This window comes from Magallana gigas, chromosome 3 (genome assembly GCF_963853765.1).
Source record: "Magallana gigas chromosome 3, xbMagGiga1.1, whole genome shotgun sequence".
Lineage (NCBI taxonomy): Eukaryota > Metazoa > Mollusca > Bivalvia > Ostreida > Ostreidae > Magallana > Magallana gigas.
In genome coordinates this window covers 32,281,853-32,302,470 of record NC_088855.1, presented here as the reverse complement: position 1 = coordinate 32,302,470, position 20,618 = coordinate 32,281,853, and the positions used below count along the sequence as shown (strand labels likewise).

Here is a 20,618-nt window from a genome sequence, read left to right as displayed (position 1 = left end):
AGGTGAGCGTTGACAGGAAGGGCGAACATCACATTTCATGTTTTGGTTTCTTTCAGCTTAGCAAAGAGTAGTAATTAAAGCAGAGTTCAGGTTGTGTGTTGTTTAGTTATGTTTAGTCTTCAAAACTTGTCGATATCGTTAACCAGTTCTTTTAGTAGTATATTCATTTTTTTTAAATAAATAATCGCAAAAAGTTTGGATAAATGTATGTTAGTATCACTTTGTTTACGACCACTTTGAAAAAACAACGATATTAGAAATTTTTCAAGGAATCGAGTAGAAGTAAATCAGAAAAACATAACAATGCATGTTTTTATATTTACAAACCCTAATTCTATCATTCTCTTCTTAAAGTTGGGGTTTGTTAAGCTGTAGACGTTCCCATAAAACACATTGAAGCAATGTTCCCAAATGCTACAATAGGACCCAATATTGATGTAAATCAGTCAAATTACATTCAAAGTGGAACTACCTACTTCTTAAGAACACTGAATCCCAGTATGGTCTATCCTTAGTTTGGTTTTCAGAGAAAAACAAGAAATGGAAACGACACTAATCTTGGTTATTGCACTTTGGTTCACGACAAACACACGTTGCCTACTGATATATTCCCAAAACTTCTCCTAATTTGTCCATCCTAACGATGCCTTAATTATCTTCCAACGGAGCCGTACTCCTTTCTTGAATCCTTTAAAACATGTAACAGCATGAAGTCAGGATGGCCGAGCGGTCTAAGGCGCTGCGTTCAGGTCGCAGTCTGGTTCTCCAGGCGTGGGTTCGAATCCCACTTCTGACAATGACTTTTATGCATTTTGAACGATTTTTCAAACGTTAACAAATCATGGCAAACCCCAATATCAAAACACGAACGAAATCACGCATGGACTTGTACCTGTTTCGTAAAATAATACAACGTCCAAATTCACGAATAATGCTGTCTATCAACTCTCCGACATGTACACAACAGATAAGTTAAACCTTTTGGCACACCATCAGCTCATTTGCTAAATTTGCAAATATCCATGTCAATTTAAGAAAACAAGTACAACAACAGCAACGACAAAATCAAAGTTATAATGAAATTTTGACAAACGGTGAGAGGAGGATGTTTCTCTTGACCATTTGTGAATCCGTCTGTTGTTCATACGCCGGTTATTTGCAAATGACATTCGGCATGGTTTGATGATGTTATACACAACGGGAAATCATCTGCTGCAAATTAAAGGACTGCGAACGATAGCATTGTCTAGCCGCCTAACTAAAAGTCATTTTTTAAAAGATGTCTAATTAAAATTAATTTTTTATAATAATGTAAAGATTTGTGTATATTTTCATTAAATATAAATGATTTGGTAAAACAAAGAGAGATAACTTTGTATTTTGGGTTAAAATAGCTCATTTCATAATAGAAAGTAACGGAAAACGGAAATGTTTTTTAAAACATCTCCCCCCCCCCCTCCCCCCCCCCCCCCGTGAAACAAAAATTCCTTTTTAGGGGTTTTAATTATTGTTATTTAGTATATTTTTACCAAACAGTTTGTTGTTTCACGGGGGGGAACGTATGTCTACAGACCAAAATACATTCCAAAAAAAGAATTTTGCTTTGTAAATTTTCGAAAACTAATTAACAGATATGAATTAAAATGAAATTTTATTTTAATATATATCGTAAATATGTTATTATTCAATTTTTATGCACATATTGGCCGCTAAATAAAATTTTCCTCACTCATAGAGACCGATTTCAATGAAATTTTTTAGACCCCGCGTTAGCAAAACTTTTGTTTAAAAGTAAATAATTTGAATACACATTTTATTATGTTATAAATTGATTAGGATTTGATTATACTTTTTAGTAGAAAACTTAATTTCTGAATATCTGACAGAAATTCCGAAATATTTGGATAAAAAATGTAGGCGGGAAACGGGCGATAGCGTTCGCAGTTCTTTGCGCCCGTCTTCGTTCAAAAAGATCGTCCCTGGGTGGACTCGAACCACCAACCTTTCGGTTAACAGCCGAACGCGCTAACCGATTGCGCCACAGAGACAGGTGTCAGAATAATCATCAAGTAAAAAGTTTTACTATCAAAAAATTAGATCATTTGGACATCGCAGGTGAGCGTTGACAGGAAGGGCGAACATCACATTTCATGTTTTGGTTTCTTTCAGCTTAGCAAAGAGTAGTAATTAAAGCAGAGTTCAGGTTGTGTGTTGTTTAGTTATGTTTAGTCTTCAAAACTTGTCGATATCGTTAACCAGTTCTTTTAGTAGTATATTCATTTTTTTTAAATAAATAATCGCAAAAAGTTTGGATAAATGTATGTTAGTATCACTTTGTTTACGACCACTTTGAAAAAACAACGATATTAGAAATTTTTCAAGGAATCGAGTAGAAGTAAATCAGAAAAACATAACAATGCATGCTTTTATATTTACAAACCCTAATTCTATCATTCTCTTCTTAAAGTTGGGGTTTGTTAAGCTGTAGACGTTCCCATAAAACACATTGAAGCAATGTTCCCAAATGCTACAATAGGACCCAATATTGATGTAAATCAGTCAAATTACATTCAAAGTGGAACTACCTACTTCTTAAGAACACTGAATCCCAGTATGGTCTATCCTTAGTTTGGTTTTCAGAGAAAAACAAGAAATGGAAACGACACTAATCTTGGTTATTGCACTTTGGTTCACGACAAACACACGTTGCCTACTGATATATTCCCAAAACTTCTCCTAATTTGTCCATCCTAACGATGCCTTAATTATCTTCCAACGGAGCCGTACTCCTTTCTTGAATCCTTTAAAACATGTAACAGCATGAAGTCAGGATGGCCGAGCGGTCTAAGGCGCTGCGTTCAGGTCGCAGTCTGGTTCTCCAGGCGTGGGTTCGAATCCCACTTCTGACAATGACTTTTATGCATTTTGAACGATTTTTCAAACGTTAACAAATCATGGCAAACCCCAATATCAAAATACGAACGAAATCACGCATGGACTTGTACCTGTTTCGTAAAATAATACAACGTCCAAATTCATGAATAATGCTGTCTATCAACTCTCCGACATGTACACAACAGATAAGTTAAACCTTTTGGCACACCATCAGCTCATTTGCTAAATTTGCAAATATCCATGTCAATTTAAGAAAACAAGTACAACAACAGCAACGACAAAATCAAAGTTATAATGAAATTTTGACAAACGTTGAAAGGAGGATGTTTCTCTTGATCATTTGTGAATCCGTCTGTTGTTCATACGCCAGTTATTTGCAAATGACATTCGGCATGGTTTGATGATGTTATACACAACGGGAAATCATCTGCTGCAAATTAAAGGACTGCGAACGATAGCATTGTCTAGCCGCCTAACTAAAAGTCATTTTTTAAAAGATGTCTAATTAAAATTAATTTTTTATAATAATGTAAAGATTTGTGTATATTTTCATTAAATATAAATGATTTGGTAAAACAAAGAGAGATAACTTTGTATTTTGGGTTAAAATAGCTCATTTCATAATAGAAAGTAACGGAAAACGGAAATGTTTTTTAAAACATCTTCCCCCCCCCCCCCCCCCCGTGAAACAAAAATTCCTTTTTAGGGGTTTTAATTATTGTTATTTAGTATATTTTTACCAAACAGTTTGTTGTTTCACGGGGGGGGGGAACGTATGTCTACAGACCAAAATACATTCCAAAAAAAGAATTTTGCTTTGTAAATTTTCGAAAACTAATTAACAGATATGAATTAAAATGAAATTTTATTTTAATATATATCGTAAATATGTTATTATTCAATTTTTATGCACATATTGGCCGCTAAATAAAATTTTCCTCACTCATAGAGACCGATTTCAATGAAATTTTTTAGACCCCGCGTTAGCAAAACTTTTGTTTAAAAGTAAATAATTTGAATACACATTTTATTATGTTATAAATTGATTAGGATTTGATTATACTTTTTAGTAGAAAACTTAATTTCTGAATATCTGACAGAAATTCCGAAATATTTGGATAAAAAATGTAGGCGGGAAACGGGCGTTAGCGTTCGCAGTTCTTTGCGCCCGTCTTCGTTCAAAAAGATCGTCCCTGGGTGGACTCGAACCACCAACCTTTCAGTTAACAGCCGAACGCGCTAACCGATTGCGCCACACAGACAGGTGTCAGAATAATCATCAAGTAAAAAGTTTTACTATCAAAAAATTAGATCATTTGGACATCGCAGGTGAGCGTTGACAGGAAGGGCGAACATCACATTTCATGTTTTGGTTTCTTTCAGCTTAGCAACGAGTAGTAATTAAAGCAGAGTTTAGGTTGTGTGTTGTTTAGTTATGTTTAGTCTTCAAAACATGTCGATATCGTTAACCAGTTCTATTAGTAGTATATTCATTTTTTTTTAATAAATAATCGCAAAAAGTTTGGATAAATGTATGTAAGTATCACTTTGTTTACGACCTTTTTGAAATAACAACGATATTAGAAATTTTTCAAGGAATCGAATAGAAGTAAATCAGAAAATCATAACAATGCATGCTTTTACAAACCCTAATTCTATCATTCTCTTCTTAAAGTTGGGGTTTGTTAAGCTGTAGACGTTCCCATAAAACACATTGAAGCAATGTTCCCAAATGCTACAATAGGACCCAATATTGATGTAAATCAGTCAAATTACATTCAAAGTGGAACTACCTACTTCTTAAGAACACTGAATCTCAGTATGGTCTATCCTTAGTTTGGTTTTCAAAGAAAAACAAGAAATGGAAACGACACTAATCTTGGTTATTGCACTTTGGTTCACGGCAAACACACGTTGCCTACTGATATATTCCCAAAACTTCTCCTAATTTGTCCATCCTAACGATGCCTTAATTATCTTCCAACGGAGCCGTACTCCTTTCTTGAACCCTTTAAAACATGTAACAGCATGAAGTCAGGATGGCCGAGCGGTCTAAGGCGCTGCGTTCAGGTCGCAGTCTGGTTCTCCAGGCGTGGGTTCGAATCCCACTTCTGACATTGACTTTTATGCATTTTGAACGATTTTTCAAACGTTAACAAATCATGGCAAACCCCAATATCAAAACACGAACGAAATCACGCATGGACTTGTACCTGTTTCGTAAAATAATACAACGTCCAAATTCACGAATAATGCTGTCTAAATAAAATTTTCCTCACTCATAGAGACCGATTTCAATGAAATTTTTTAGACCCCGCGTTAGCAAAACTTTTGTTTAAAAGTAAATAATTTGAATACACATTTTATTATGTTATAAATTGATTAGGATTTGATTATACTTTTTAGTAGAAAACTTAATTTCTGAATATCTGACAGAAATTCCGAAATATTTGGATAAAAAATGTAGGCGGGAAACGGGCGTTAGCGTTCGCAGTTCTTTGCGCCCGTCTTCGTTCAAAAAGATCGTCCCTGGGTGGACTCGAACCACCAACCTTTCGGTTAACAGCCGAACGCGCTAACCGATTGCGCCACAGAGACAGGTGTCAGAATAATCATCAAGTAAAAAGTTTTACTATCAAAAAATTAGATCATTTGGACATCGCAGGTGAGCGTTGACAGGAAGGGCGAACATCACATTTCATGTTTTGGTTTCTTTCAGCTTAGCAAAGAGTAGTAATTAAAGCAGAGTTCAGGTTGTGTGTTGTTTAGTTATGTTTAGTCTTCAAAACTTGTCGATATCGTTAACCAGTTCTTTTAGTAGTATATTCATTTTTTTTAAATAAATAATCGCAAAAAGTTTGGATAAATGTATGTTAGTATCACTTTGTTTACGACCACTTTGAAAAAACAACGATATTAGAAATTTTTCAAGGAATCGAGTAGAAGTAAATCAGAAAACATAACAATGCATGTTTTTATATTTACAAACCCTAATTCTATCATTCTCTTCTTAAAGTTGGGGTTTGTTAAGCTGTAGACGTTCCCATAAAACACATTGAAGCAATGTTCCCAAATGCTACAATAGGACCCAATATTGATGTAAATCAGTCAAATTACATTCAAAGTGGAACTACCTACTTCTTAAGAACACTGAATCCCAGTATGGTCTATCCTTAGTTTGGTTTTCAGAGAAAAACAAGAAATGGAAACGACACTAATCTTGGTTATTGCACTTTGGTTCACGACAAACACACGTTGCCTACTGATATATTCCCAAAACTTCTCCTAATTTGTCCATCCTAACGATGCCTTAATTATCTTCCAACGGAGCCGTACTCCTTTCTTGAATCCTTTAAAACATGTAACAGCATGAAGTCAGGATGGCCGAGCGGTCTAAGGCGCTGCGTTCAGGTCGCAGTCTGGTTCTCCAGGCGTGGGTTCGAATCCCACTTCTGACAATGACTTTTATGCATTTTGAACGATTTTTCAAACGTTAACAAATCATGGCAAACCCCAATATCAAAATACGAACGAAATCACGCATGGACTTGTACCTGTTTCGTAAAATAATACAACGTCCAAATTCACGAATAATGCTGTCTATCAACTCTCCGACATGTACACAACAGATAAGTTAAACCTTTTGGCACACCATCAGCTCATTTGCTAAATTTGCAAATATCCATGTCAATTTAAGAAAACAAGTACAACAACAGCAACGACAAAATCAAAGTTATAATGAAATTTTGACAAACGTTGAAAGGAGGATGTTTCTCTTGATCATTTGTGAATCCGTCTGTTGTTCATACGCCAGTTATTTGCAAATGACATTCGGCATGGTTTGATGATGTTATACACAACGGGAAATCATCTGCTGCAAATTAAAGGACTGCGAACGATAGCATTGTCTAGCCGCCTAACTAAAAGTCATTTTTTAAAAGATGTCTAATTAAAATTAATTTTTTATAATAATGTAAAGATTTGTGTATATTTTCATTAAATATAAATGATTTGGTAAAACAAAGAGAGATAACTGTATTTTGGGTTAAAATAGCTCATTTCATAATAGAAAGTAACGGAAAACGGAAATGTTTTTTAAAACATCTTCCCCCCCCCCCCCCGTGAAACAAAAATTCCTTTTTAGGGGTTTTAATTATTGTTATTTAGTATATTTTTACCAAAGAGTTTGTTGTTTCACGGGGGGGGGAACGTATGTCTACAGACCAAAATACATTCCAAAAAAAGAATTTTGCTTTGTAAATTTTCGAAAACTAATTAACAGATATGAATTAAAATGAAATTTTATTTTAATATATATCGTAAATATGTTATTATTCAATTTTTATGCACATATTGGCCGCTAAATAAAATTTTCCTCACTCATAGAGACCGATTTCAATGAAATTTTTTAGACCCCGCGTTAGCAAAACTTTTGTTTAAAAGTAAATAATTTGAATACACATTTTATTATGTTACAAATTGATTAGGATTTGATTATACTTTTTAGTAGAAAACTTAATTTCTGAATATCTGACAGAAATTCCGAAATATTTGGATAAAAAATGTAGGCGGGAAACGGGCGTTAGCGTTCGCAGTTCTTTGCGCCCGTCTTCGTTCAAAAAGATCGTCCCTGGGTGGACTCGAACCACCAACCTTTCGGTTAACAGCCGAACGCGCTAACCGATTGCGCCACAGAGACAGGTGTCAGAATAATCATCAAGTAAAAAGTTTTACTATCGAAAAATTAGATCATTTGGACATCGCAGGTGAGCGTTGACAGGAAGGGCGAACATCACATTTCATGTTTTGGTTTCTTTCAGCTTAGCAAAGAGTAGTAATTAAAGCAGAGTTCAGGTTGTGTGTTGTTTAGTTATGTTTAGTCTTCAAAACTTGTCGATATCGTTAACCAGTTCTTTTAGTAGTATATTCATTTTTTTTAAATAAATAATTGCAAAAAGTTTGGATAAATGTATGTAAGTATCACTTTGTTTACGACCACTTTGAAATAACAACGATATTAGAAATTTTTCAAGGAATCGAGTAGAAGTAAATCAGAAAATCATAACAATCCATGTTTTTATTTTTACAAACCCTAATTCTATCATTCTCTTCTTAAAGTTGGGGTTTGTTAAGCTGTAGACGTTCCCATAAAACACATTGAAGCAATGTTCCCAAATGCTACAATAGGACCCAATATTGATGTAAATCAGTCAAATTACATTCAAAGTGGAACTACCTACTTCTTAAGAACACTGAATCTCAGTATGGTCTATCCTTAGTTTGGTTTTCAGAGAAAAACAAGAAATGGAAACGACACTAATCTTGGTTATTGCACTTTGGTTCACGGCAAACACACGTTGCCTACTGATATATTCCCAAAACTTCTCCTAATTTGTCCATCCTAACGATGCCTTAATTATCTTCCAACGGAGCGGTACTCCGTTCTTGAACCCTTTAAAACATGTAATATGCATGAAGTCAGGATGGCCGAGCGGTCTAAGGCGCTGCGTTCAGGTCGCAGTCTGGTTCTCCAGGCGTGGGTTCGAATCCCACTTCTGACAATGACTTTTATGCATTTTGAACGATTTTTCAAACGTTAACAAATCATGGCAAACCCCAATATCAAAACACGAACGAAATCACGCATGGACTTGTACCTGTTTCGTAAAATAATACAACGTCCAAATTCACGAAAAATGCTGTCTATCAACTCTCCGACATGTACACAACAGATAAGTTAAACCTTTTGGCACACCATCAGCTCATTTGCTAAATTTGCAAATATCCATGTCAATTTAAGAAAACAAGTACAACAACAACAACGACAAAATCAAAGTTATAATGAAATTTTGACAAACGTTCAAAGGAGGATGTTTCTCTTGATCATTTGTGAATCCGTCTGTTGTTCATACGCCAGTTATTTGCAAATGATATTCGGCATGGTTTGATGATGTTGTACACAACGGGAAATCGTCTGCTGCAAATTAAATTTGCGCCCGTCTTCGTTCAAAAAGATCGTCCCTGGGTGGACTCGAACCACCAACCTTTCGGTTAACAGCCGAACGCGCTAACCGATTGCGCCACAGAGACAGGTGTCAGAATAATCATCAAGTAAAAAGTTTTACTATCGAAAAATTAGATCATTTGGACATCGCAGGTGAGCGTTGACAGGAAGGGCGAACATCACATTTCATGTTTTGGTTTCTTTCAGCTTAGCAAAGAGTAGTAATTAAAGCAGAGTTCAGGTTGTGTGTTGTTTAGTTATGTTTAGTCTTCAAAACATGTCGATATCGTTAACCAGTTCTTTTAGTAGTATATTCATTTTTTTTTAATGAATAATCGCAACAAGTTTGGATAAATGTATGTAAGTATCACTTTGTTTACGACCACTTTGAAATAACAACGATATTAGAAATTTTTCAAAGAATCGAGTAGAAGTAAATCAGAAAATCATAACAATGCATGTTTTTATTTTTACAAACCCTAATTCTATCATTCTCTTCTTAAAGTATGGGTTTGTTAAGCTGTAGACGTTCCCGTAAAACACATTGAAGCAATGTTCCCAAATGCTACAATAGGACCCACTATTGATGTAAATCAGTCAAATTTCATTCAAAGTGGAACTACCTACTTCTTAAGAACACTGAATCTCAGTATGGTCTATCCTTAGTTTGGTTTTCAGAGAAAAACAAGAAATGGAAACGACACTAATCTTGGTTATTGCACTTTGGTTCACGGCAAACACACGTTGCCTACTGATATATTCCCAAAACTTCTCCTAATTTGTCCATCCTAACGATGCCTTAATTATCTTCCAACGGAGCCGTACTCCTTTCTTGAACCCTTTAAAACATGTAATATGCATGAAGTCAGGATGGCCGAGCGGTCTAAGGCGCTGCGTTCAGGTCGCAGTCTGGTTCTCCAGGCGTGGGTTCGAATCCCACTTCTGACAATGACTTTTATGCATATTGAACGATTTTTCAAACGTTAACAAATCATGGCAAACCCCAATATCAAAACACGAACGAAATCATGCATGGACTTGTACCTGTTTCGTAAAATAATACAACGTCCAAATTCACGAATAATGCTGTCTATCAACTCTCCGACATGTACACAACAGATAAGTTAAACCTTTTGGCACACCATCAGCTCATTTGCTAAATTTGCAAATATCCATGTCAATTTAAGAAAACAAGTACAACAACAGCAACGACAAAATCAAAATTATAATGAAATTTTGGCAAAAAGGTGAGAGGAGGATGTTTCTCTTGACCATTTGTGAATCCATCTGTTGTTCATACGCCAGTTATTTGCAAAAGACATTCGGCATGGTTTGATGATGTAATACACAACGGGAAATCATCTGCTGCAAATTAAATTTGCGCCCGTCTTCGTTCAAAAAGATCGTCCCTGGGTGGACTCGAACCACCAAACTTTCGGTTAACAGCCGAACGCGCTAACCGATTGCGCCACGGAGATACGTTTCAGAATAATCATCAAGTAAAAAGTTTTACTATCGAAAAATTAGATCATTTGGACATCGCAGGTGAGCGTTGACAGGAAGGGCGAACATCACATTTCATGTTTTGGTTTCTTTCAGCTTAGCAAAGAGTAGTAATTAAAGCAGAGTTCAGGTTGTGTGTTGTTTAGTTATGTTTAGTCTTCAAAACATGTCGATATCGTTAACCAGTTCTATTAGTAGTATATTCATTTTTTTGAAATGAATAATCGCAACAAGTTTGGATAAATGTATGTAAGTATCACTTTGTTTACGACCACTTTGAAATAACAACGATATTAGAAATTTTTCAAGGAATCGAGTAGAAGTAAATCAGAAAATCATAACAATCCATGTTTTTATTTTTACAAACCCTAATTCTATCATTCTCTTCTTAAAGTTGGGGTTTGTTAAGCTGTAGACGTTCCCATAAAACACATTGAAGCAATGTTCCCAAATGCTACAATAGGACCCAATATTGATGTAAATCAGTCAAATTACATTCAAAGTGGAACTACCTACTTCTTAAGAACACTGAATCCCAGTATGGTCTATCCTTAGTTTGGTTTTCAGAGAAAAACAAGAAATGGAAACGACACTAATCTTGGTTATTGCACTTTGGTTCACGACAAACACACGTTGCCTACTGATATATTCCCAAAACTTCTCCTAATTTGTCCATCCTAACGATGCCTTAATTATCTTCCAACGGAGCCGTACTCCTTTCTTGAATCCTTTAAAACATGTAACAGCATGAAGTCAGGATGGCCGAGCGGTCTAAGGCGCTGCGTTCAGGTCGCAGTCTGGTTCTCCAGGCGTGGGTTCGAATCCCACTTCTGACAATGACTTTTATGCATTTTGAACGATTTTTCAAACGTTAACAAATCATGGCAAACCCCAATATCAAAACACGAACGAAATCACGCATGGACTTGTACCTGTTTCGTAAAATAATACAACGTCCAAATTCACGAATAATGCTGTCTATCAACTCTCCGACATGTACACAACAGATAAGTTAAACCTTTTGGCACACCATCAGCTCATTTGCTAAATTTGCAAATATCCATGTCAATTTAAGAAAACAAGTACAACAACAGCAACGACAAAATCAAAGTTATAATGAAATTTTGACAAACGGTGAGAGGAGGATGTTTCTCTTGACCATTTGTGAATCCGTCTGTTGTTCATACGCCAGTTATTTGCAAATGACATTCGGCATGGTTTGATGATGTTATACACAACGGGAAATCATCTGCTGCAAATTAAATTTGCGCCCGTCTTCGTTCAAAAAGATCGTCCCTGGGTGGACTCGAACCACCAACCTTTCGGTTAACAGCCGAACGCGCTAACCGATTGCGCCACAGAGACAGGTGTCAGAATAATCATCAAGTAAAAAGTTTTTCTATCGAAAAATTAGATCATTTGGACATCGCAGGTGAGCGTTGACAGGAAGGGCGAACATCACATTTCATGTTTTGGTTTCTTTCAGCTTAGCAAAGAGTAGTAATTAAAGCAGAGTTCAGGTTGTGTGTTGTTTAGTTATGTTTAGTCTTCAAAACTTGTCGATATCGTTAACCAGTTCTTTTAGTAGTATATTCATTTTTTTTAAATAAATAATCGCAAAAAGTTTGGATAAATGTATGTTAGTATCACTTTGTTTACGACCACTTTGAAAAAACAACGATATTAGAAATTTTTCAAGGAATCGAGTAGAAGTAAATCAGAAAAACATAACAATGCATGTTTTTATATTAACAAACCCTAATTCTATCATTCTCTTCTTAAAGTTGGGGTTTGTTAAGCTGTAGACGTTCCCATAAAACACATTGAAGCAATGTTCCCAAATGCTACAATAGGACCCAATATTGATGTAAATCAGTCAAATTACATTCAAAGTGGAACTACCTACTTCTTAAGAACACTGAATCCCAGTATGGTCTATCCTTAGTTTGGTTTTCAGAGAAAAACAAGAAATGGAAACGACACTAATCTTGGTTATTGCACTTTGGTTCACGACAAACACACGTTGCCTACTGATATATTCCCAAAACTTCTCCTAATTTGTCCATCCTAACGATGCCTTAATTATCTTCCAACGGAGCCGTACTCCTTTCTTGAATCCTTTAAAACATGTAACAGCATGAAGTCAGGATGGCCGAGCGGTCTAAGGCGCTGCGTTCAGGTCGCAGTCTGGTTCTCCAGGCGTGGGTTCGAATCCCACTTCTGACAATGACTTTTATGCATTTTGAACGATTTTTCAAACGTTAACAAATCATGGCAAACCCCAATATCAAAACACGAACGAAATCACGCATGGACTTGTACCTGTTTCGTAAAATAATACAACGTCCAAATTCACGAATAATGCTGTCTATCAACTCTCCGACATGTACACAACAGATAAGTTAAACCTTTTGGCACACCATCAGCTCATTTGCTAAATTTGCAAATATCCATGTCAATTTAAGAAAACAAGTACAACAACAGCAACGACAAAATCAAAGTTATAATGAAATTTTGACAAACGGTGAGAGGAGGATGTTTCTCTTGACCATTTGTGAATCCGTCTGTTGTTCATACGCTGGTTATTTGCAAATGACATTCGGCAAGGTTTGATGATGTTATACACAACGGGAAATCATCTGCTGCAAATTAAAGGACTGCGAACGATAGCATTGTCTAGCCGCCTAACTAAAAGTCATTTTTTAAAAGATGTCTAATTAAAATTAATTTTTTATAATAATGTAAAGATTTGTGTATATTTTCATTAAATATAAATGATTTGGTAAAACAAAGAGAGATAACTTTGTATTTTGGGTTAAAATAGCTCATTTCATAATAGAAAGTAACGGAAAACGGAAATGTTTTTTAAAACATCTCCCCCCCCCCTCCCCCCCCGTGAAACAAAAATTCCTTTTTAGGGGTTTTAATTATTGTTATTTAGTATATTTTTACCAAACAGTTTGTTGTTTCACGGGGGGGAACGTATGTCTACAGACCAAAATACATTCCAAAAAAAGAATTTTGCTTTGTAAATTTTCGAAAACTAATTAACAGATATGAATTAAAATGAAATTTTATTTTAATATATATCGTAAATATGTTATTATTCAATTTTTATGCACATATTGGCCGCTAAATAAAATTTTCCTCACTCATAGAGACCGATTTCAATGAAATTTTTTAGACCCCGCGTTAGCAAAACTTTTGTTTAAAAGTAAATAATTTGAATACACATTTTATTATGTTATAAACTGATTAGGATTTGATTATACTTTTTAGTAGAAAACTTAATTTCTGAATATCTGACAGAAATTCCGAAATATTTGGATAAAAAATGTAGGCGGGAAACGGGCGATAGCGTTCGCAGTTCTTTGCGCCCGTCTTCGTTCAAAAAGATCGTCCCTGGGTGGACTCGAACCACCAACCTTTCGGTTAACAGCCGAACGCGCTAACCGATTGCGCCACAGAGACAGGTGTCAGAATAATCATCAAGTAAAAAGTTTTACTATCAAAAAATTAGATCATTTGGACATCGCAGGTGAGCGTTGACAGGAAGGGCGAACATCACATTTCATGTTTTGGTTTCTTTCAGCTTAGCAAAGAGTAGTAATTAAAGCAGAGTTCAGGTTGTGTGTTGTTTAGTTATGTTTAGTCTTCAAAACTTGTCGATATCGTTAACCAGTTCTTTTAGTAGTATATTCATTTTTTTTAAATAAATAATCGCAAAAAGTTTGGATAAATGTATGTTAGTATCACTTTGTTTACGACCACTTTGAAAAAACAACGATATTAGAAATTTTTCAAGGAATCGAGTAGAAGTAAATCAGAAAAACATAACAATGCATGTTTTTATATTTACAAACCCTAATTCTATCATTCTCTTCTTAAAGTTGGGGTTTGTTAAGCTGTAGACGTTCCCATAAAACACATTGAAGCAATGTTCCCAAATGCTACAATAGGACCCAATATTGATGTAAATCAGTCAAATTACATTCAAAGTGGAACTACCTACTTCTTAAGAACACTGAATCCCAGTATGGTCTATCCTTAGTTTGGTTTTCAGAGAAAAACAAGAAATGGAAACGACACTAATCTTGGTTATTGCACTTTGGTTCACGACAAACACACGTTGCCTACTGATATATTCCCAAAACTTCTCCTAATTTGTCCATCCTAACGATGCCTTAATTATCTTCCAACGGAGCCGTACTCCTTTCTTGAATCCTTTAAAACATGTAACAGCATGAAGTCAGGATGGCCGAGCGGTCTAAGGCGCTGCGTTCAGGTCGCAGTCTGGTTCTCCAGGCGTGGGTTCGAATCCCACTTCTGACAATGACTTTTATGCATTTTGAACGATTTTTCAAACGTTAACAAATCATGGCAAACCCCAATATCAAAATACGAACGAAATCACGCATGGACTTGTACCTGTTTCGTAAAATAATACAACGTCCAAATTCACGAATAATGCTGTCTATCAACTCTCCGACATGTACACAACAGATAAGTTAAACCTTTTGGCACACCATCAGCTCATTTGCTAAATTTGCAAATATCCATGTCAATTTAAGAAAACAAGTACAACAACAGCAACGACAAAATCAAAGTTATAATGAAATTTTGACAAACGTTGAAAGGAGGATGTTTCTCTTGATCATTTGTGAATCCGTCTGTTGTTCATACGCCAGTTATTTGCAAATGACATTCGGCATGGTTTGATGATGTTATACACAACGGGAAATCATCTGCTGCAAATTAAAGGACTGCGAACGATAGCATTGTCTAGCCGCCTAACTAAAAGTCATTTTTTAAAAGATGTCTAATTAAAATTAATTTTTTATAATAATGTAAAGATTTGTGTATATTTTCATTAAATATAAATGATTTGGTAAAACAAAGAGAGATAACTTTGTATTTTGGGTTAAAATAGCTCATTTCATAATAGAAAGTAACGGAAAACGGAAATGTTTTTTAAAACATCTTCCTCCCCCCCCCCCCCCCCGTGAAACAAAAATTCCTTTTTAGGGGTTTTAATTATTGTTATTTAGTATATTTTTACCAAAGAGTTTGTTGTTTCACGGGGGGGGAACGTATGTCTACAGACCAAAATACATTCCAAAAAAAGAATTTTGCTTTGTAAATTTTCGAAAACTAATTAACAGATATGAATTAAAATGAAATTTTATTTTAATATATATCGTAAATATGTTATTATTCAATTTTTATGCACATATTGGCCGCTAAATAAAATTTTCCTCACTCATAGAGACCGATTTCAATGAAATTTTTTAGACCCCGCGTTAGCAAAACTTTTGTTTAAAAGTAAATAATTTGAATACACATTTTATTATGTTATAAATTGATTAGGATTTGATTATACTTTTTAGTAGAAAACTTAATTTCTGAATATCTGACAGAAATTCCGAAATATTTGGATAAAAAATGTAGGCGGGAAACGGGCGTTAGCGTTCGCAGTTCTTTGCGCCCGTCTTCGTTCAAAAAGATCGTCCCTGGGTGGACTCGAACCACCAACCTTTCAGTTAACAGCCGAACGCGCTAACCGATTGCGCCACACAGACAGGTGTCAGAATAATCATCAAGTAAAAAGTTTTACTATCAAAAAATTAGATCATTTGGACATCGCAGGTGAGCGTTGACAGGAAGGGCGAACATCACATTTCATGTTTTGGTTTCTTTCAGCTTAGCAACGAGTAGTAATTAAAGCAGAGTTTAGGTTGTGTGTTGTTTAGTTATGTTTAGTCTTCAAAACATGTCGATATCGTTAACCAGTTCTATTAGTAGTATATTCATTTTTTTTTAATAAATAATCGCAAAAAGTTTGGATAAATGTATGTAAGTATCACTTTGTTTACGACCTTTTTGAAATAACAACGATATTAGAAATTTTTCAAGGAATCGAATAGAAGTAAATCAGAAAATCATAACAATGCATGCTTTTACAAACCCTAATTCTATCATTCTCTTCTTAAAGTTGGGGTTTGTTAAGCTGTAGACGTTCCCATAAAACACATTGAAGCAATGTTCCCAAATGCTACAATAGGACCCAATATTGATGTAAATCAGTCAAATTACATTCAAAGTGGAACTACCTACTTCTTAAGAACACTGAATCTCAGTATGGTCTATCCTTAGTTTGGTTGTCAAAGAAAAACAAGAAATGGAAACGACACTAATCTTGGTTATTGCACTTTGGTTCACGGCAAACACACGTTGCCTACTGATATATTCCCAAAACTTCTCCTAATTTGTCCATCCTAACGATGCCTTAATTATCTTCCAACGGAGCCGTACTCCTTTCTTGAACCCTTTAAAACATGTAACAGCATGAAGTCAGGATGGCCGAGCGGTCTAAGGCGCTGCGTTCAGGTCGCAGTCTGGTTCTCCAGGCGTGGGTTCGAATCCCACTTCTGACATTGACTTTTATGCATTTTGAACGATTTTTCAAACGTTAACAAATCATGGCAAACCCCAATATCAAAACACGAACGAAATCACGCATGGACTTGTACCTGTTTCGTAAAATAATACAACGTCCAAATTCACGAATAATGCTGTCTAAATAAAATTTTCCTCACTCATAGAGACCGATTTCAATGAAATTTTTTAGACCCCGCGTTAGCAAAACTTTTGTTTAAAAGTAAATAATTTGAATACACATTTTATTATGTTATAAATTGATTAGGATTTGATTATACTTTTTAGTAGAAAACTTAATTTCTGAATATCTGACAGAAATTCCGAAATATTTGGATTAAAAATGTAGGCGGGAAACGGGCGTTAGCGTTCGCAGTTCTTTGCGCCCGTCTTCGTTCAAAAAGATCGTCCCTGGGTGGACTCGAACCACCAACCTTTCGGTTAACAGCCGAACGCGCTAACCGATTGCGCCACAGAGACAGGTGTCAGAATAATCATCAAGTAAAAAGTTTTACTATCAAAAAATTAGATCATTTGGACATCGCAGGTGAGCGTTGACAGGAAGGGCGAACATCACATTTCATGTTTTGGTTTCTTTCAGCTTAGCAAAGAGTAGTAATTAAAGCAGAGTTCAGGTTGTGTGTTGTTTAGTTATGTTTAGTCTTCAAAACTTGTCGATATCGTTAACCAGTTCTTTTAGTAGTATATTCATTTTTTTTAAATAAATAATCGCAAAAAGTTTGGATAAATGTATGTTAGTATCACTTTGTTTACGACCACTTTGAAAAAACAACGATATTAGAAATTTTTCAAGGAATCGAGTAGAAGTAAATCAGAAAACATAACAATGCATGTTTTTATATTTACAAACCCTAATTCTATCATTCTCTTCTTAAAGTTGGGGTTTGTTAAGCTGTAGACGTTCCCATAAAACACATTGAAGCAATGTTCCCAAATGCTACAATAGGACCCAATATTGATGTAAATCAGTCAAATTACATTCAAAGTGGAACTACCTACTTCTTAAGAACACTGAATCCCAGTATGGTCTATCCTTAGTTTGGTTTTCAGAGAAAAACAAGAAATGGAAACGACACTAATCTTGGTTATTGCACTTTGGTTCACGACAAACACACGTTGCCTACTGATATATTCCCAAAACTTCTCCTAATTTGTCCATCCTAACGATGCCTTAATTATCTTCCAACGGAGCCGTACTCCTTTCTTGAATCCTTTAAAACATGTAACAGCATGAAGTCAGGATGGCCGAGCGGTCTAAGGCGCTGCGTTCAGGTCGCAGTCTGGTTCTCCAGGCGTGGGTTCGAATCCCACTTCTGACAATGACTTTTATGCATTTTGAACGATTTTTCAAACGTTAACAAATCATGGCAAACCCCAATATCAAAATACGAACGAAATCACGCATGGACTTGTACCTGTTTCGTAAAATAATACAACGTCCAAATTCACGAATAATGCTGTCTATCAACTCTCCGACATGTACACAACAGATAAGTTAAACCTTTTGGCACACCATCAGCTCATTTGCTAAATTTGCAAATATCCATGTCAATTTAAGAAAACAAGTACAACAACAGCAACGACAAAATCAAAGTTATAATGAAATTTTGACAAACGTTGAAAGGAGGATGTTTCTCTTGATCATTTGTGAATCCGTCTGTTGTTCATACGCCAGTTATTTGCAAATGACATTCGGCATGGTTTGATGATGTTATACACAACGGGAAATCATCTGCTGCAAATTAAAGGACTGCGAACGATAGCATTGTCTAGCCGCCTAACTAAAAGTCATTTTTTAAAAGATGTCTAATTAAAATTAATTTTTTATAATAATGTAAAGATTTGTGTATATTTTCATTAAATATAAATGATTTGGTAAAACAAAGAGAGATAACTGTATTTTGGGTTAAAATAGCTCATTTCATAATAGAAAGTAACGGAAAACGGAAATGTTTTTTAAAACATCTTCCCCCCCCCCCCCCCCCCCCCCCCCCCGTGAAACAAAAATTCCTTTTTAGGGGTTTTAATTATTGTTATTTAGTATATTTTTACCAAAGAGTTTGTTGTTTCACGGGGGGGGAACGTATGTCTACAGACCAAAATACATTCCAAAAAAAGAATTTTGCTTTGTAAATTTTCGAAAACTAATTAACAGATATGAATTAAAATGAAATTTTATTTTAATATATATCGTAAATATGTTATTATTCAATTTTTATGCACATATTGGCCGCTAAATAAAATTTTCCTCACTCATAGAGACCGATTTCAATGAAATTTTTTAGACCCCGCGTTAGCAAAACTTTTGTTTAAAAGTAAATAATTTGAATACACATTTTATTATGTTACAAATTGATTAGGATTTGATTATACTTTTTAGTAGAAAACTTAATTTCTGAATATCTGACAGAAATTCCGAAATATTTGGATAAAAAATGTAGGCGGGAAACGGGCGTTAGCGTTCGCAGTTCTTTGCGCCCGTCTTCGTTCAAAAAGATCGTCCCTGGGTGGACTCGAACCACCAACCTTTCGGTTAACAGCCGAACGCGCTAACCGATTGCGCCACAGAGACAGGTGTCAGAATAATCATCAAGTAAAAAGTTTTACTATCGAAAAATTAGATCATTTGGACATCGCAGGTGAGCGTTGACAGGAAGGGCGAACATCACATTTCATGTTTTGGTTTCTTTCAGCTTAGCAAAGAGTAGTAATTAAAGCAGAGTTCAGGTTGTGTGTTGTTTAGTTATGTTTAGTCTTCAAAACTTGTCGATATCGTTAACCAGTTCTTTTAGTAGTATATTCATTTTTTTTAAATAAATAATCGCAAAAAGTTTGGATAAATGTATGTAAGTATCACTTTGTTTACGACCACTTTGAAATAACAACGATATTAGAAATTTTTCAAGGAATCGAGTAGAAGTAAATCAGAAAATCATAACAATCCATGTTTTTATTTTTACAAACCCTAATTCTATCATTCTCTTCTTAAAGTTGGGGTTTGTTAAGCTGTAGACGTTCCCATAAAACACATTGAAGCAATGTTCCCAAATGCTACAATAGGACCCAATATTGATGTAAATCAGTCAAATTACATTCAAAGTGGAACTACCTACTTCTTAAGAACACTGAATCTCAGTATGGTCTATCCTTAGTTTGGTTTTCAGAGAAAAACAAGAAATGGAAACGACACTAATCTTGGTTATTGCACTTTGGTTCACGGCAAACACACGTTGCCTACTGATATATTCCCAAAACTTCTCCTAATTTGTCCATCCTAACGATGCCTTAATTATCTTCCAACGGAGCGGTACTCCGTTCTTGAACCCTTTAAAACATGTAATATGCATGAAGTCAGGATGGCCGAGCGGTCTAAGGCGCTGCGTTCAGGTCGCAGTCTGGTTCTCCAGGCGTGGGTTCGAATCCCACTTCTGACAATGACTTTTATGCATTTTGAACGATTTTTCAAACGTTAACAAATCATGGCAAACCCCAATATCAAAACACGAACGAAATCACGCATGGACTTGTACCTGTTTCGTAAAATAATACAACGTCCAAATTCACGAAAAATGCTGTCTATCAACTCTCCGACATGTACACAACAGATAAGTTAAACCTTTTGGCACACCATCAGCTCATTTGCTAAATTTGCAAATATCCATGTCAATTTAAGAAAACAAGTACAACAACAACAACGACAAAATCAAAGTTATAATGAAATTTTGACAAACGTTCAAAGGAGGATGTTTCTCTTGATCAT

General features: G+C 35.3%; 20 non-coding genes across 20 annotated transcripts; 12 read left to right on the top strand and 8 right to left on the bottom strand.

Moving 5' to 3' along the window:
• Positions 1-712: 712 nt before the first annotated feature.
• On the top strand, positions 713-796 carry Trnal-cag (transfer RNA leucine (anticodon CAG)). The gene has a single exon. It is a non-coding gene; the product is annotated as a tRNA-Leu (tRNA).
• A 1,178-nt stretch (positions 797-1,974) lies between these two features.
• Trnan-guu (transfer RNA asparagine (anticodon GUU)) lies at positions 1,975-2,048 on the bottom strand. The gene has a single exon. It is a non-coding gene; the product is annotated as a tRNA-Asn (tRNA).
• Positions 2,049-2,825: 777 nt separating this feature from the next.
• Trnal-cag (transfer RNA leucine (anticodon CAG)) lies at positions 2,826-2,909 on the top strand. The gene has a single exon. It is a non-coding gene; the product is annotated as a tRNA-Leu (tRNA).
• Positions 2,910-4,928: 2,019 nt separating this feature from the next.
• Trnal-cag (transfer RNA leucine (anticodon CAG)) lies at positions 4,929-5,012 on the top strand. The gene has a single exon. It is a non-coding gene; the product is annotated as a tRNA-Leu (tRNA).
• A 407-nt stretch (positions 5,013-5,419) lies between these two features.
• Positions 5,420-5,493, bottom strand: Trnan-guu (transfer RNA asparagine (anticodon GUU)). The gene has a single exon. It is a non-coding gene; the product is annotated as a tRNA-Asn (tRNA).
• Positions 5,494-6,269: 776 nt separating this feature from the next.
• Positions 6,270-6,353, top strand: Trnal-cag (transfer RNA leucine (anticodon CAG)). Its single transcript has one exon. It is a non-coding gene; the product is annotated as a tRNA-Leu (tRNA).
• A 1,167-nt stretch (positions 6,354-7,520) lies between these two features.
• Positions 7,521-7,594, bottom strand: Trnan-guu (transfer RNA asparagine (anticodon GUU)). Its single transcript has one exon. It is a non-coding gene; the product is annotated as a tRNA-Asn (tRNA).
• Positions 7,595-8,372: 778 nt separating this feature from the next.
• On the top strand, positions 8,373-8,456 carry Trnal-cag (transfer RNA leucine (anticodon CAG)). Its single transcript has one exon. It is a non-coding gene; the product is annotated as a tRNA-Leu (tRNA).
• A 455-nt stretch (positions 8,457-8,911) lies between these two features.
• Trnan-guu (transfer RNA asparagine (anticodon GUU)) lies at positions 8,912-8,985 on the bottom strand. The gene has a single exon. It is a non-coding gene; the product is annotated as a tRNA-Asn (tRNA).
• Positions 8,986-9,763: 778 nt separating this feature from the next.
• On the top strand, positions 9,764-9,847 carry Trnal-cag (transfer RNA leucine (anticodon CAG)). Its single transcript has one exon. It is a non-coding gene; the product is annotated as a tRNA-Leu (tRNA).
• A 1,307-nt stretch (positions 9,848-11,154) lies between these two features.
• Positions 11,155-11,238, top strand: Trnal-cag (transfer RNA leucine (anticodon CAG)). The gene has a single exon. It is a non-coding gene; the product is annotated as a tRNA-Leu (tRNA).
• Positions 11,239-11,693: 455 nt separating this feature from the next.
• Trnan-guu (transfer RNA asparagine (anticodon GUU)) lies at positions 11,694-11,767 on the bottom strand. Its single transcript has one exon. It is a non-coding gene; the product is annotated as a tRNA-Asn (tRNA).
• Positions 11,768-12,544: 777 nt separating this feature from the next.
• On the top strand, positions 12,545-12,628 carry Trnal-cag (transfer RNA leucine (anticodon CAG)). The gene has a single exon. It is a non-coding gene; the product is annotated as a tRNA-Leu (tRNA).
• Positions 12,629-13,799: 1,171 nt separating this feature from the next.
• On the bottom strand, positions 13,800-13,873 carry Trnan-guu (transfer RNA asparagine (anticodon GUU)). Its single transcript has one exon. It is a non-coding gene; the product is annotated as a tRNA-Asn (tRNA).
• A 777-nt stretch (positions 13,874-14,650) lies between these two features.
• On the top strand, positions 14,651-14,734 carry Trnal-cag (transfer RNA leucine (anticodon CAG)). The gene has a single exon. It is a non-coding gene; the product is annotated as a tRNA-Leu (tRNA).
• Positions 14,735-16,752: 2,018 nt separating this feature from the next.
• Positions 16,753-16,836, top strand: Trnal-cag (transfer RNA leucine (anticodon CAG)). Its single transcript has one exon. It is a non-coding gene; the product is annotated as a tRNA-Leu (tRNA).
• A 407-nt stretch (positions 16,837-17,243) lies between these two features.
• Trnan-guu (transfer RNA asparagine (anticodon GUU)) lies at positions 17,244-17,317 on the bottom strand. The gene has a single exon. It is a non-coding gene; the product is annotated as a tRNA-Asn (tRNA).
• A 776-nt stretch (positions 17,318-18,093) lies between these two features.
• On the top strand, positions 18,094-18,177 carry Trnal-cag (transfer RNA leucine (anticodon CAG)). Its single transcript has one exon. It is a non-coding gene; the product is annotated as a tRNA-Leu (tRNA).
• A 1,179-nt stretch (positions 18,178-19,356) lies between these two features.
• On the bottom strand, positions 19,357-19,430 carry Trnan-guu (transfer RNA asparagine (anticodon GUU)). The gene has a single exon. It is a non-coding gene; the product is annotated as a tRNA-Asn (tRNA).
• A 778-nt stretch (positions 19,431-20,208) lies between these two features.
• Positions 20,209-20,292, top strand: Trnal-cag (transfer RNA leucine (anticodon CAG)). Its single transcript has one exon. It is a non-coding gene; the product is annotated as a tRNA-Leu (tRNA).
• Positions 20,293-20,618: the final 326 nt, after the last annotated feature.